The sequence below is a fragment of the Microtus oregoni genome, unplaced genomic scaffold (assembly GCF_018167655.1).
Source record: "Microtus oregoni isolate MIOR12 unplaced genomic scaffold, Mior012 000085F_ref0000168, whole genome shotgun sequence".
Lineage (NCBI taxonomy): Eukaryota > Metazoa > Chordata > Mammalia > Rodentia > Cricetidae > Microtus > Microtus oregoni.
Window position 1 is genome coordinate 3,409,353 of NW_024544551.1, and position 14,134 is coordinate 3,423,486.

The following is a 14,134-nucleotide window of genomic DNA, read 5'->3' on the forward strand; positions in this document are numbered from 1 at the left end:
CTTAGAAGAAGGTTAGGCCTTCCACTCAGCCCGCAAGCATGAGCTACCAAGTCCAGGTTATGTTTTACGAACTTAGGAATGTCAGTAGCTAGAACAATGGAATTCAGATTGTGGTATAGATGTGAGGTTTTTTTCTTCAATCTGTGCATCATTCCATGCACGTATGCACACATGCGCACACATACACAAAGTGTAAGGAAAACCCAAACTAAAGTTGGGAGTGCTCTTAAAAACTTTGCAAGTCTGCCTGAGAATATTAACTCCAGCTGGGAGTCAGATGCCCACCGAAGAGTTGGAAGCCAGCAATCTCAGCTCCTGCTGCAGTTGTACGATGGAGGCTTTCCAGTGCGTGGACTTCTCTTAGCACCTGGCTTGCTTCTGCTTTGCAGCAGTGACTCCAGGTGGAACAGCTGCTAGTGTAGCGTAGGGCTGCTCAGTGTCTGGTGACTTTGCCCTAATGTCTGGAGATGCTTGAGTTACATGAGAGGTACTACAGCTAACAGATAGTGTAGGTGCACTGCTGAACTCTAGTGTAAACATGTCTGGGTTTTAAGCCTAAAATGTTATGATTCAAAGATTGAAACCCCCAGGTTTATGGCTCTGATTGTCATACTTGAATATTGTTCTAGTACCACAAACTGCCTGGGCCTGTGTGAGCTCATACACATTGCATAGGAGGGACCCCCATCTGCAGACCTCTGTCCTTCCTCTTCGATACTTAGCCTCACAAGTTCTGCCGACATCATCACACTCACTGTTGAGTGGGGAGGCATGCCTCTATTCTGCAATACTGCAGCCCAAGAGTGGTCTGTGGTAGCTGACACCTTTGCAGACAGCAGAGTCAGCCACTTAGTACTTGTTTCTTGTTTCTCTCTAAGCTGATGATATGTGGTCTCAAAACTCCTGGAACCAACTGAGTTCTCTGAACTCAGGAGTTAGTCAGTCTTGCAGTAATTCAAGGAGGGTTTGTGTCAGAAACTGCCAGTTTCTTGATAAAACAATGATGGTTGTCACAACTTAATTTGCCCATCCCCTACTATAGACCCATGGTAGCCTTGAAAACCAGCAGTGCATTATCACAGCAAAGAGTAGCCTGGCACCCGCAGGAAATAAACAACCTCACATATTTACATCTACAGGGACATTCCTAAGAATTGCCTGACTGGATGGTTGCTCACTGGAAGTCACCCACGTGTGTATTTGGTGGGAGTAAGAGCTTTCTTAGCTTCAAAAATACAGATAGTTTGACATTATGGCTGCCATAGGAAGAAGAAATCTGTTGAGATAAGCAGTACTTTAACCAAAAAGCCTAGAGGGAAATCTGAAGAAGTTAATGTTTGTTCATAGGGCTTTGGAAGTTTCTGACGTTTTCTAGGAGTTATCATGCACAAGCACAGGCTGTGAGTGCCTACTCAGGACCAAACTGGAGCATCCCTCAACTCTCCCCAGGCAGGGAGATCACACCCCAATGGATAAGATGTCTGTGCAGACACTCAACAGTACTGCTTCCAGCATTTAAGGGAATCTGTTGAGTTAGCACAACACTAACTGCTAACAACAGACTGCTGTGGCCTTACACATCAAAAGAACTCAAAAATAACTCAGAAACCATCACCAGCCTTAAACAGGCATAGCGGACTGATTTTACAAGTATTTAATGTATCATATTTTCAACAAAATGAGATATGCACAAGGAAGCAGCCATAAGCAGAACTTGAGGAAGGGCATGTGTTGCAGCTAAAAATAAAATAATGAATTAGAAATTAAAAAGAAAGGTATGGTCCACATTGTATTGTAGCACTCAAGACTGAAGTGGGCAGATTGAAAATGAGATTAAGCTAACTCAAGAAAATTTTCAAGTTAGAAAGTGCAGTTTCCAAACTGAAAAGTTGAGAAGGGCTCCTGTGTTCATTGAGATTATGCGCTTTGAAGAACAGGAAATAAAAGATTAAGGGGCTGGAAAGATAGCTCAACGATGGTAGCATTTGCTGTGTGGTTTTTATGAGGGACAAAAATCTCAGCACCCAAGAGAAGGGTGGTGTCCTGCAAAAGACCTGTAACTCTAGCTCCAAGGAGTCTGATGCTTCTGGTCTCTGCATGGGCACACACAGTCGTGTACATACATTCATGTATCATACATTAAAAAGCAAACCAAACAATTGGATTTTTTTATGTAACCAGAGTTCATAGTTGGCTGTATTTTTCAAAGACTAGGAAATCATTCACATCAAAACTTCAACATGAATATTCATAGTACAAGTAATAGCTACACAACCAAAATACCTAAACAAAAGGTGATCCTCATATGCAGTGATATATTCATCCATAAAGAAAAATGAGGTTTTGTTTTTATAGTATGGGTGAGCCATGAGAACACACTAATTGAAAGAAACCTTGGGTCGGTTATCTGTCCCTCTGTCACAGTCTGCTTTGGTGTAGTAGACAATGCCCACCAAACAGCTCTTGGCTCTTTGGAAATTATGGGCAGCCAGTCTAACCAACATTTGGTACCAGTTTTGAAAAGCACAATTCTTCCAGCCTCCTTGGTTTTCAACATGGCTCAGGTTAGCCACAAAATCATATGTTTTCCATTTTGTGTCACTTCTTGGCCTGCTTAGTCAAAACACCAGGTCATAAGACCAAGTGCAAGAACATGAAAGGAGTTTGTCATATGTAGGGCTCTTCATCTAGACAAAGTTTTGTGTAATTTGGAAAACAATATTAGCAGGTTGATTTCATTTCCCGTGTTGTCAACCAATACGATGCTTTGTTGCATAAGAGCCCATGAACAGATTGAAATTTGTTCAATGGAAATTCAATCTGAAGATTGTCTCTTGTCATGTATGTGTGTCTTCTCGTGTATGTCCAGTGTAGGCTCATCTCTACAAGTCCAGAGGTGTATTTGAGCTCCCTTATTCTGATGGAACATTGTCTAAATGCTCTAGAGTTAGTCCACATTCAGCTGTAACAATTCAGAAGTTGAACTGAATACTCGAGCTCTGGTTCCCAACCTTCCTGATGCTGCTGCTCTTTAATACAGTTCCTCATGTTGTGGTGGCCCCACGCCATAAAATTATTTTCGTTGCTTCTTCATAACTGTAATTTTCCTACTTTGCTAGGGGATCATGACCCATAGGTTGAGGATTACCGCTCTAGAGCAACCGCATTTTCTGTTCTCTATTAAAAGTCAGCCAGACCATAGCCTGTGGCTTCTGGAAGATGGCTGTACTCGATCTGACTTTTTCTCACCACCTACCTCAATTCTCTGATGGAGTCAAGAAAGGTTCATTTTCTAATTTATCCAGTTCATATTTTTCTAACAATCTCCTCAGCTTCCTGTATTCTATGTCCCAGTTCCATTGCTGCCACATCATTTATGCTATAGGCATAACTTGCTACATAGCCAAGTTCATAAGTCATTACAACCTTCCCTCTGTGCTTTATGTCTTGCTTAAGAAAGCCTTGAGCATCCCTGCTATCTTGTTCGACATGCCAAGAATTCCAGGACCTGTTGACTTTTCACCACGTTCACTTCTCAGGCTGTATTTATGCTGACCAATCACGAAGGATGGGTACTACCTTCCTAGCACAAAATGTTCCCCTCCCCCAGTACAACCCACTACATCTACAAGAGTCTACAGTGGTTCACTGTGTTTCCTCTGCAGGACTTTGAACAATATAGGCATGTAGGAAAGGTCACCATATGGCTCGGGTTACTCAAACTTTGCACATTCCCAAGATTTGCCTGTCTTCTAGACTGGTCCTTTGGGGAAACAAGCTCTGAACTAACATTCCTGACTGAAAAGAATTGTTTGTATGTGTAAGAACTTGGGCCAATCAAATACTTGCTTGATCAGATAGTGTGTTTAGCAAAGTGATTTATGAGTATTGTGTACCCTGGGGAAACAGAGGCTAAGTAGCAAAGATCAATCATGAAAGTGTGTGTGTGTGTGTGTGTGTGTGTGTGTGTGTGTGTGTGTGTGTGTGTAAATTGACCCAATATAAACCTAAGACACCAAGGTTCAGGTGAGCATGCTTGCTTGGAAACACATCCAAAGGATGGTAATATATCATTACAAGAAGTAAGCACAATCTGGAAAAATCCTTTAATTAGGACCTCACTCTTGTCTGCTTCCTAGGAGATTAACGAGGTTGACAATGTGATCAATGAGTAACTGTTAGAAAAGGGATTTATGTTCAGCATTTCTTTGCTCTAGGAGACTGAAGCATGAAGTGCTAAAATTAGTCAGGTTGACAGTTTGCACCTTTGTGACAGATTCCTCATTTTAAAAGAAGAAAGAAAAAAAGCCCTCATGGCTAGGATTCAGGTGAACTTCTCAGCCTGACATTTCATAGTTGTGATGTCATTACATGGAATGTGTTCTTGACTCCACTGAGAGGACGCCTAGACACCTGCTGTCTCTTGAGAGACAAGTCATGTCCCTTTTCCCTGTGCTAATTTTAATCTGTATCCTATCATGATGATGATGGTGGTAGTGGTGGTGATGATGATGATGATGAAGAAGCACAATTAATCTGTATCCTATCATGATGATGATGGTGGTGGTGGTGGTGGTGGTGGTGGTGGTGGTGGTGGTGATGAAGAAGCACAATTAATCTGTATCCTATCATGATGATGGTGGTGGTGGTGGTGGTGATGATGATGAAGAAGCACAAAGCATTCAACAGGTACAACAGCTTTTTCTGAGTCCTTTGAGTCTTTCTGGTGAAATATTAAGGCTTGGGGCTGGCATAGGCATCATATCCATGCTGTGTGTCTTGTTTTTACTGTGAGTAATAAAAATTGCTTGGTTCTGATCCAGCATCTCATTCCTCCACTCAGCCATGAAAGTTCTCATGCCCTGTAAAGTTTATGATATCCCCAAATAACCCTGCTAGTCTTCTAGAACTTTAATAGCTCATGTTGAAATGTGTATTCCTAATCCATCTGGAATTTATCCCTCTGCATTCTGGCAGATTAGCAAACTACTTAATCAAACTAATTATTATAGTACTCAACTAATCTACATTTCTTAGTTCATTCTCTGTGTGTGAGAGAGAGAGACAGAGACAGTGAGATTTCACATGTCTTATTGTTTTTTGTTTGTGTCAGTTTGGCAAGGTTCAGTTTTGCTTGGTTTAGTTTGGTTTGGTTTGGTTTTTTGAGACTGGGTCTCATCAGCCCAAGCTATCCTCAAAAGCCTAACAAATTGTCTGCCTCAGCCTCCTTACTGTGAAATAACCTCTCTTGAATTAGGTTTAAGTCATGTAACTTTAGGATTATGTAAGTCATAAACAGAATGAGGAAGAAAATCATGTCAATCACCTTTAGTTGTTGCCCACAGGAATTCTTTATTTTGTTTGATCCCATAGTTGGGTGTTTCCTCACCATCTTTAAGATGAAGGAGCACCTGTCGTCTGAAAGAACTGTGAGGGACTTTTCTCTTTGTAAGTCATTCAGACTTGAGTGTTCAAATACTATTGTGTTAAGCTAAAGAGAAGTTGGATTAAAAGATAGTGCAGGTAGCCTATTCTGGTGCAGAATTTGGTGCTGGAAGGAGGATGGGCAGACTTCAAAACAAATAGCACAGCCAGGATGAGATTTACTATTCAGGTGTGAAGAATGGGATATTTGTGTTATATGACAATTATTAAAGAGGTCATTTGTGATTATTTGGACATTGGACTTCATGCCTACTGACCCCTTTTCTCAGGGTGAAGGGAAGAACTTATACTGTTTAGTGACTGTTATTTTTGTTTGTTTTTGTCTAAGGAATGGATTTTAAAAGGCAAAAGATAAACAGTTTGCAGATAAAATAGGCACAAAAAGGAAGGAAAATTCAATGGTTTTAGTTCCAAACAATAAGTTAAATTGAGACTTCTGGGTCCAGCATAGGCATAAGGAAATGTATAGTATTACCTCCTAAATATGTCAGCCTTGAAATATGAAGGCAAAGGTGAAAACAGAAGACTTGAGAGATACCATAGGAAAGAACCTTGGGAGGGTACTACTTGCATAGATAATCAACCACATATCTTTATACTAAATTATTTGTAATGTCAGAAACATTGTAAGGGTCAACTTCAGCTGATTTTGAATTGCCTGTTATAAAAAATGTGTCTGTACCACTGTAGTTTTTTTTTTTAAGAGGACATATATGACAAAGATTGTATAGTCCCCAAGGAAGGGTACAGTCCTCATCATAGATTTTGAGTGTGCTCTATTATAGTAATAAACAAAGAAGAACCTCCAAGAGGATGGAAAGTAGCCCAAGAGGATTATAAAGAGCAGCAAAGAGGTAGTTCTTTCTAAAAGCAAATTAAAGTCCAAGAAATATCCTCATTTCAGAGCAGAGGACTTCAGAATGCCCACTCAAGGGGTACGATTACCTCAGATCTCAGCCCTCCTTCTCCCTTATTACCTTGGCTAACTAGTAGTTCTTGTTTAACATCTCTCTGCGGACACTGTGGTATGTTGGGGCTAGTGGCAGTAGAGAGGTTTTCATATGTGTGTTATTTGTGCAAGGGTCACTGGACCTCAAGGAACCATCTCCAGAGCTGATAGGAAGACTCAAGACTCACAGATCTCCCATGCAGAGCCAATGCCGTAACAGTGTGGGATTTTGAATTGGCTCCCATGAGGAAGGAAGGATTCATTATATTCTAAGTGTGGTAGGATATTTAATAACAAATGATAATATGGTAGAAAATAAATTCCATTGATTAAATGTTCATTGAATCTTTTCGCCCCATTTTGGCACCTGCTTGAATTGCATTTCCCTCCCAGCTTCCTGGAAAGAACACGGAATTCCAATGGAATATGGGTAAAAATGGTTATGTCACTTTTGCCTGTCTCACAGAACATTAGAGAAACTCTTCCCTGTAGCCATTAGATATTACTGTCTTGGGCAGCTTTGAGAGACAGTGTTTAAAGGCAGTGAAGTTCTGTTTGCCAAGGTCTCTCAATGGTGAAATGGAAAAGGTACTCAAGACCGTATCCAGCCATATCCAGCTGCCTGTTGAACTTCAGTCACATAAGCAAGCAAGCAAGAAGTGCCTGGTAAGTCATTGGAAATATCTGGTAAGTCACTGTAGTTATGATCTAACACATGTTCATTTTGTGTTTTTTCAAATGTGATTGTTATTTTAATGTTATTGTTGGGTAACTGGGTCATTCTTTCATTACTAATTTGAAGTATCATCATATATGTAGCAATATAATCCTAGTTGGTCTCTGTGTCTGAATCGCTCTGTCTGTCTGTCCCTCTGTGTGTGTGTGTGTGTGTGTGTGTGTGTCTGTGTGTGTGTCTGTGTGTGCATGCACACACACATACCCTTATCTCTTTATCCCATGAAATTACACTGAGGTCATCACAGTTTTATGTTTTACTCTGAAAGCCAGTATCCAGACTTAACTCTTATTAATTACTCATCAATGCTATGCAGTGTCTGCCAAGGCCACTTTAAAGGGTGAAGTGTTTATTGTGGCACATGGGCTGAATGTACAATCCGTCATGGAGGGGGAACCATGGAAACGGGAGTGTGAGGTGCTGATGGCTTGGCAGTCTGCAGATGGAAGAGAGTGGCCCACAGCTCTCCCTTGGCTCTTCTCTTTATTTCATCAACAGTTGCAGCCGTGGGCAGAGTTGCCCATATCCAGGGTGGGTCTCCCCTCCTCATTTACACCACTGTAGAAATAACCCCCTGTACACACCCATGTGTGTTCTCATAGGGGTTCTAAATCCTTTCAAGTTTGCAATGGAAATTGAACAACCATACCCATAAATATTTTTACACATTTCTTACTAGTTGTATACCTTTTATGAGTAAATTTTTAAAATCTACTTCTCAAGTTTTATTTAAAAAATTATGCTAGTCCTTGGGCTTCCCACAGGTCAGGGAACCCTGATTGCTCTTCGAGCAGATGAGGGGGGGGGACTTGGTCGGGGGAGGGGGAGGGAAATGGGAAGCGGTTGTGGGGACGAGGCAGAAATCCTTAATAAATAAATAAATTTAAAAAAAATAAAAAATAAAAAAAAATTTAAAAAAAAATTATGCTAGTATATAACTCTTAGTTATTCTTACATATTATTAATAATGTGGGGGAGGAACTGCCCTCAAGCATGTTCTCTAATTAATTGCATAAAAACTAAGCCTTTGAAAAACTATGGAGTTGAAGAACAAATAATATATGTGAAGACACGTTCAGTAGCTGAAGTATGATGTCATCCTGCAGAAATCAAGTAGCCTTAAACTGGACACTGGAATGTTGTTTTGTCCTTGGAACATGTGTTTCTCTTCATGAGTAAACTTGTTTTGAAAGAAAGTCGTTCTCCATGTTGTTTTCAGAATTAAATTAAAAGGATGTTTTTCAGTGAAGACAGCCAAGACTTAGAGGGTCAATGAAGGGATGCGGGTTATTAGTGTTTATTTTTAAACCAAACATGGTATGAATATTTCAGAGTGAATTTAGCTCCCTCTGTCATGGACGGAAGTTCACAGTCCTCACACATGCTAGCAAGCAACCAGCTTAGGTCATCTCCAAAGTGTGAGGTAAAGCAGGTAACAGTGAGTTTTTTCTTGTGTCTTTATTTTGCCATAGGTGCCATCTATAATAAAGGAAAGGTCTTGGGGTTTCTATTGTTTTGATATAATACCATGAACACAAATAAGTTGGGGTGTGATGTTTTTCATCTTAAAGCCTGCAGGTCATCATCCAGAAAAGTCAGGGAAGGAATTCAAAGCAAGAACCTGGAACCAGGAAATGAAGCAGAGGCCTTTGAGGAATGCTGTTTGATGGCTTGTACCCCCTAACTTTTTCATAGCTTCCTGGACCACCTGTTCAGGGGTGAGCTGGGCTCCCAACATCAATCGCCAATCAGGAAAACACACTACAGGCTTGCCCTCAGGCCAGTCTGGTGGGGTTATTTTCTCATTTGAGGTTCCCTTTCCCAAAAGACTCTAGTTGCTGTCAAAATGACAAAAAAAAAAAAAAAAAAAAAAAAACTAGCTAGCACAAATCTGTTAACTTTTAAAATCCTAAGCAGTGACACCTCATGATCAGTATGCCTAGAATTTAATTTCTTCAGTGGTGGAGTTACGTTCTGCATTTGACAGCTATGGTCCCCTCAGTCTTGCAGGCTTCTGTTCAATGGTTAATTGATTATTCCTGTGCCAGTTACCACCCTTGTGTAATTTGATGAGATTTCCAACACCTTCCTCCACAGCAGAAACTTTGTGAGAACAGGAACATGTTTTCTTTTTGCTATCTCCCACCTTTGAACACAGTACAGTATGTGATAGGTACTCAGACACACACGTGTGTGTTTTCATCCTATCAGATGGGATCGAATAGCAGTAACTATGAATTAGAAGCTATTAAAATAACCTACTGAGAGAGAAAGTGGGTTGGATCTAGATCTATAGATAACAACAGTGGGAAATAAAAATAAGAGAGAAAGTGATGGCATGGAGGATTACAGGGGAAAGTTAGTCCTGTAGGGAGCACTCAGCAGAATAACAAAAAGAAGAGAAGGTAGCATGGTGACTGACCCGTATTCAGAACCCATTTGTAGTTTGCTATTGATAAGATGAAAGATGTCAAGATGATCATTTATTTGCGTTTCTGTAAGCTGTGTGGCTTTAGTTATTTACTTCGTGTTCTTGATTTTTTCTGTTGTTAGTCCATAGGAGTTTTTATGATGAAAGAATTAACCTTTTGTTTGCCATGAATCAGTATTAATTCTCTTGGTTTGTTTGGGTTTCTTTTAAAAAATGATTTTTTTATGTTGTAAATGAATTTATTTTTTAGTTTTGAACTGGTTGTTGTTGATGTACATAAAAGCTATGAACTTCTGTAGATGGATGGTTTTCTCACCCACCTTACACAACACTCAGATTTTTTACTTACTCAGCTATTACTGTTATTTTTTAAAATTAAGAATTATGTTATCTAAAATATTAATGATCTTACAAGATTCTTTCTAATGTTAAAATTTCTTTCCATTGCCTGATCCAAGTTTTGTTAAATATATAATTATAAATACATAAATTTTAAGATTTTGTAGAAAGCCAGGCAGTGGTGGCACATGCCTTTAATCCCAGCACTCGGGAGGCAGAGACAGGCAGATCTTTGTGAGTTCGAGACCAACCTGGGCTACAAGAGCTAGTTCCAGGACAGGCTCCAAAGCTGCAGAGAAACCCTGACTCACGAAAAAAAACAAAAGATTTTGTAGAAAGACGAAAGAAATATCTAATTTTCTTTACATGTAGACCACTTTTTATATTTTTCTCTATTATGTTTAGATTTTTATATAAAATCAATTTTTTAAGATATAACCACTTCATCAATTGTGTGTATTTTATTTACTTATCTAAATGTAAGCAATGAAACTTTTAAGTTATGTATGCAATTTTTAACTTATTTGTTTTCAAACACAATTTTTTGTACTGGTTGGCTTTAAAAATATTTTTCATAGAATATATTTTCATCATAATCTTTTCCCTATCTCAACTCCCTGAGTCCCTCCCCATTTTCCTACCTGCTCAACTGCATGTTCTTTCTCTCTCAAAAAAAAAAAAAACCTCAAAATAAACCAACAGATAAGCAACAGAACAAAACAAAAAACACCCAAATAAAAGACACACAAAATACACAGAGTTCACTTTACAGAGGCCAACTACTCTCAGACCTGCGGCCGGCTCTGCAGTGCCATTGATATACTCAGTGACAGTCCATTGGAGAAAACTGATTTCCCTTTCCCAGCAAATATGAATTTCAGATAGCTTCTTGGCTAGGGGCGCAGCTTCACGTGCACCTCCCCTTCTCAGTGCTGGGATTCCGTTTGACTTGAGCCTGTGTAGGTCTTGTGCATGCTGTCAGCAATCTCAGTGTATTCATATGTGCATTGCAATGTTGTGTCTGGAAGATGCTGTTTCCTGTAAGTCATCCATCATCTCTGGCTCTTACCATTTCTCAGCCTTCTCGTCCGAGTAGAAGAGATTTGAAGAGAGGGATATGATGAAAACATCCAACTTAGGGCTAAGTGACCCAAGGTCTCTTGATCTTTGGACATTTTTCAGTAATTAGTCATTGGACATTTTTCATTTACTGTAAGAAATAACTTCTCAGGTGAGGGCTTAGTGACGCTCTGATCTATGGGTACACAGTGTGTCATTAGGGACCACTTTCTCGCTGTTTCCCTTTAGCAAACTTAATAATATTAATATTTAGTAAAATTAATAATCTCTTTTCCTCTATGCCAATGGCCCATCTTGTCTCAAGGTCTTGGCCACTTTAGCAGTGTACTCAAACATTGTTTTTCATATTTATTCCTTACATTTTTTCCTAGATTAATTATTCATTAGTTTTCTTAAGTGGGATACTACTTCTTGTCTTTGTAGACCCTTTTAACCCCTCGGAAGTTGTGGGTCATCATGATTTCTAAGCTAGTAGTTCTTTCATTTCATGCCCTTTTTATAATTATTTTTTAAATGTCTTTCTATCTTCCCTTGCCTCTACATCAAAATTGCTTTAGGAAATCAGTCTTTAAGTTTTAAAATGTTTTGTTTTAAAATCCAAATTCAACTGAATAACTCTACATGCCAACCAATCAATGCATTTGCCTCAGGAATCTCTCCACTACATTTTCTTCCGCGTGCATGTGTTCATATTTATAAACTTTTAGTTGCAAATTAGGCTTCAGCATCATTGCTTTATGACTTTAAGCAATGACAAACAGTGTTAAATCCTTTCATTTTGACCTCTCAGAGAATCGCCTCTATTTTAGTGCTGCTTAAACACAATACTATTATCGATCACTAGGAAAATGCCTTTTTTCCTGATTTTCTGTCTTTCCGTAGAGAAATATTGAACCAACCACGTTGTCTTTCTTTCTGTGAGGAGCTTTTGCATCTGTAAGTGATTCTCTCATAATATTAATTTTGCCACTTATAATTGTGATTTTTACATATCTAATAATACTCAATTGCTTTAGAAGAAAGATCATCAGACGTTCAGTGAGAGATGAGACTGTAAGCGTTCTGGCCATTTCACGACAGAAGGCCTCTGCGGCAGCTCCTCATTACTGCATCTCAGCACCAGTGTGGCTGGAGACAGAATGCAGAGGTGTGAGTGTGCTGAGTTCCCAGAACCTGGACAGAAGCAGGGGAGGGCCTGGTTTTTTCTTTAACTCGTGTTTTTCAAGGTTTTCCCTAGTGCCTTTGCTTCCTTAATGCCTTTGCTAATAATGATGAAATTAATATAGTTTTTCTTCCTCTTCAATCCCAACCAATGTCAATTGGCACTATTCTCCTTTTTGTCTTGATATTGATCAATCCAAGTACCAGTACATTGGTGTCTTAGGTAAGGTTACTATTGCTATGATGAAACACTATTACTTAAAGTAAGCTGAGGGGGGGAAGATTTATATAAACCTAGGCTAGCCATCGTTACCATTTTCGCTTTACTTTAGCATCCAGAAAGTTCAAGCCAGTGCTGTTAGATAGAAGAAATACGGTAGTTATAGAAAGCTAAACGGAAGGAAATAAAATTAATATATAATCTACCACAGTCCACTTCTTACTGGTTGTGGGATTTGCACTGGTTTTGTTCTACTTTAGTTAAGGTTTTGATTTATGTCCTTGTCATCACAGAAGCTGCCCTTGTTCCTTTAACCCACCTCAGCCCGTTGATTGACAGGCTCCCCACAGATGAAGATGGGAGAAACTTCAGCTCTGCTTCTAGTCTCTCTCTCTCTCTCTCTCTCTCTCTCTCTCTCTCTCTCTCCCTCTCTCTCTCTCTCCCTTTCCTTCCCTCTTTCCCTCCCTTCCTCTTCCTACCTACCTCTTTCTCTTGTTTTTTCTTCTTTCTCTCTTCTCATGTTCTCCATTGTTTCTCTCTTGCCTTTCTCCAAGAACTAATTCTATTTGTCCTTTTGAAGGTAATAAGGGAAAAAGAAAAGGCCTTAAGTATGATTTCAAGAACTTGTGTGGCCACATATGAATAAGGACTTGTTTTCTGATCTTCTTCTTTTATTTAGTGTTTTTTAAATTTACTTTGATTTTGGTTAGATTTATGTGTACTATATGTCACATGCATTATATATATGACAATATGACACATGTGTGGATGCCTATGGAGCCATAAGAGAGATCACAACTCCTTGAACTGAAGTACTGGCAGTTGTGAGCCACCTGATAAGGGTGCCAGGAGTAGAACTCTGTGGAAGAGCAGGCACACCCTGAGCCATCTCTCCAGCCTCTGAATCTGTATTCTTAGAAATGAGAGGTTAGAGTAGGGTCAAAATATAGTGCTGAAAATATTTAGTAAAATAAATATTTTAAATTCTATGTGGGGATGTATTTATATATTTCTCAAAGGACATTTATTTTTAAAACTAAATAGATAAGGTATTAGATAAGTAAGTAAGTTTAAGAAAAGTTATGTAATGGAGTTGTGTATAAAAGAAACAAGCAGAGAGAGAGAGGGAAAATGGCGGGGAGCTCCTCCAAGAGGCAGGTATTTACTCCCGGGGAGGTAGCAGGTCCAAGGGAAGTAATCACCTGTGTGCTTTGGCTGATGGAGCTCATGAGTAAAAGCCTGTGAAGTGGGCCGGTGTAGCTAGAAGAAAGACCTTGGATGGTATTCAAGGTGCCTGAAAATTAGTTCACAAGAAACAGAACCAAATTAAAAATAAAAGACTTGAGGAAGAGGAAAGAATATAAGAGCCATCTTGCCAAGTGTCCTTAGCCTGTCTTTCCAGTAACCAACGTTTCTTAAGATGTTCTAGGTCAAATTTTTCCCATGATATTTCAAATCAGCAGATCATTTGTGGAAGGTTAAAATTACACTTGACTATCATGGGGGAAAAATACACACTCACACAGGACAAAAACGGCTCCAAAAACAATGTTTTTGCTTTTCTTAGGAAGGAACACAGCACCTTGAAGGTCTTTCATGAGCTTCCAGAATGCTCTCAAGTTACTGAAAGGAGGACATAGTCTATCATCAGGGTTACATTTTAAATTTAGTTAACTTAATAAATTACACCAATCAAAGAATACTTCCATTCACATTAGAAAAGCAAAGATGCTGCTATGAAATACTTTTAGCACTTTAAAGCAACACTAATTA